The following is a 3,163-nucleotide window of genomic DNA, read 5'->3' as shown; positions in this document are numbered from 1 at the left end:
CATTGCCGTGTATGCACCTATGCAACAATCCTGCATGATCTGCACATGTACCCTAGAACCTAAAGTACAAAAAAAAAACTGAAGTATTTTCACATCACCTATCCACATCCTCCCATACACTTTAAATTATCTCTATTACTTATAGCACCTAATACAAGGTAAAAGCTATGCAAATAATTATACTGTCTTTTTTTGTGTTTTGGGGGGGTTGGGTTTTTTGTTTGTTTTTGTTTGTTTGTTTTTGAGACAGAGTACGTCGCCCAGGCTGCAGTGCAGTGGCACGATCTCAGCTCACTACAACCTCCGCCTCCCAGGTTCAAGCGATTCTCCCTGCCTCAGCCTCCCAAGCAGTTAGAATTACAGGAGTCCACAACCATACTCACTAATTCCTTTTTCTTTTTTTGAGACGGAGTTTCACAGTTTTGCTTTTGTTGCCCAGACTGGAGTGCAATGGCGTGATCTCGGCTCACCACAACTTCCACCTCCCAGGTTCAAATGATTCTCCTGCCTCAGCTACCCAATTAGCTGGGATTACAAACAGGTGCCACCACACCCAGCTAATTTTGTATTTTTAGTAGAGATTCGGTTTCTCCATGTTGGTCAGGCTGGTCTTGAACTCCTGACCTCAGGTGACCCACCTGCCTCAGCCTCCCAAAGTGCTGGGATTAGAGGTGTGAGCCACTGCGCCTGGCCGAATTTTTGTATTTTTATTAGAGATGGGATTTTGCCCTGTCAGCCACGCTGGTCTCAAACTCCTGACCTCATTTGATCTACTATTAGGCACCATTTCGGCTCACTGTAGCCTCTGCCTCTCTGGTTCAAGCAATTCTCGTGCCTTAGCCTCCCAAGTAGCTGGACTATTGGTGTGTGCCACTATGCCCTGCTACTTTTTGTATTTTTAATAGAGATGGGGTTCATCATGTTGGCCAGGTTGGTCTTGAACTCCTGGCCTTAAATGATTCGCCTGCTTAGGCCTCTTAAAGTGTTAGGATTACAGGCATAAGCCACTATGTCTGGTTTAAATCTTAAAATTTGTTTGAATTTTTACTGCCATTTGAATATCATTCTTTGTTAAATAGCTTTATTGAGACACAATTTACATGCCATAAAATTCATGCATTTAAAAATGTGTATATTTTATCCATTCCTCAATTGAACATTTGAGTTATTTCCAGTTTTTGGCTATTATGAATAATATTGCTATAAATATTTGTAAGTTTCTGTTGGTTTTTTTGATTCTCCTGGGTATGTATACACCTAATAGTGGAATTGCTGAATCATATGCTAACTATATATTTAGTACGTTGAGGAATTGATAAACTATTTTCCAAGGTGGTTACACCATTTTATATTAACACCAATAATACATAATCCCATTTTCACATCCTTACCAACCATTTGTCCATTCTTGCATCACTCTATAAAGGAATACTTGAGACTGGGTAATTTATAAAGAAAAGAGTTTTGGCCAGGAGCAGCGCTCACACCTGTGATCTCAGCACTTTGGGAGGCCAAAGCAAGCGGATCACTTGAGGTCAGGTGTTTAAGACCAGCCTGGCCAACATGGCAAAACTCCATTTCTATAAAAAATGCAAAAACTAGCCAGGCTTGGTGGCACATGCCTGTAATCCCACCTACTCAGTAGGCTGAGGTGAGAGGATCGCTTGAACCCAGAAGGTGCACTCTAGCCTAGGTGATAGAGTGAGACCCTGTCTGGAAAAAAAAAAAATTTTTTTAAATTTGCTCATGGTTCAGCAAGGTGTACAAGCATGGTGGCAGCATCTGCTCAGCTTCTGGTGAGGTCTCAGGGAGCTTTTACTCAGGGTAGAAGGCAAAGCAGGAGCAGGCACGTCACATGGTGATAAGAGAGAGAGAATGGGGAGATGCCACATGCTTTTAAACAATCAGATCTCTCATGAACTCAGAGCTCATTATCTCAAAGACAGCACCAAGCTACTTATGACAGATCCAGCCCCATGACACAGCCACCATCGGGCCATACCTCCAACACGAGGAATCACATCTCAACATGAGATTTAGAGGGGACAAAGATCCAAATAACATCACCAACACTTATTATTATTTTTAAATATATAATTGCCTTTTCACAAGATGGCGCCGAAAGCAAAGAAGGAAGCTCCTGCCCCGCCTAAAGCCGAAGCCAAAGCGAAGGCTTTAAAGGCCAAGAAGGCAGTGTTGAAAGGTGTCCACAGCCACAAAAAAAAGAAGATCCACACGTCACCCACCTTCTGGCAGCCCAAGACACTGCGACTCCGGAGGCAGCCCAAATATCCTCGGAAGAGCACCCCAGGAGAAACAAACTGGACCACTATGCTATCATCAAGTTTCCGCTGACCACTGAGTCTGCCATGAAGAAGATAGAAGACAACAACACACTTGTGTTCATTGTGGATGTTAAAGCCAGCAAGCACCAGATCAAACAGGCTGTGAAGAAGCTCTATGACATTGATGTGGCCAAGGTCAACACCCTGATTCGGCCTGATGGAGAGAAGAAGGCATATGTTTGACTGGCTCCTGATTACGATGCTTTGGATGTTGCCAACAAAATTGGGATCATCTAAATGGAGTCCAGCTGGCTAATTGTAAATATATGTATATCTTTTCACCATAAAAAAAAAATATATATATATATATATAATTGCTGTGTTTTATTCCAGCTTACTTAAAAAAAAACTTGCATTAAGAAATAACTATAAGAATATTTTTAAGTGTGTAACATACATAGAAAAGTATAACAGTAGTACTACATTCATAGGGAAAGGGAATAAAACTATATAGGATTAACATTCCTATAGAAAGCCAAAAAAGAAAAATTATTAAATGAATTAAAATAGATGAAAAATATTCACTTAGATCAAAAAACATTAAAGGTGGAATAAAGAATAAAACATATGAGACAAAGTAAAATAAAAATTATAAATTCAAACATATCAATTCTAGCATTAAATATAAGTATTAAACAATGAAATCAAAAGACAGAGACTATTCACTGGATATTAAGACAACAGCAATAAAGACTGAGATTTTTACTACAAACTACAAAAGTTTTTGCATCCAAAGAAAGAGGATAAAAGGGGATTAAGAATTTACAAACAGCAATCATAAGGCAGCTGGAGTGACTATATAAAAATTAGCTTGAATT

The 3,163-nt window shown here is 39.8% G+C and overlaps 1 pseudogene; it reads left to right on the top strand.

The window, feature by feature from the left end:
* Positions 1-2,112: 2,112 nt before the first annotated feature.
* LOC120361669 (large ribosomal subunit protein uL23 pseudogene) lies at positions 2,113-2,620 on the top strand (annotated as a pseudogene).
* Positions 2,621-3,163: the final 543 nt, after the last annotated feature.

The sequence above is a fragment of the Saimiri boliviensis genome, chromosome 13 (genome assembly GCF_048565385.1).
Source record: "Saimiri boliviensis isolate mSaiBol1 chromosome 13, mSaiBol1.pri, whole genome shotgun sequence".
NCBI classification, from domain to species: Eukaryota; Metazoa; Chordata; class Mammalia; order Primates; family Cebidae; genus Saimiri; species Saimiri boliviensis.
The sequence above is the reverse complement of the archived record's forward strand: the minus strand, read 5'-3'. Positions and strand labels throughout refer to the sequence as shown.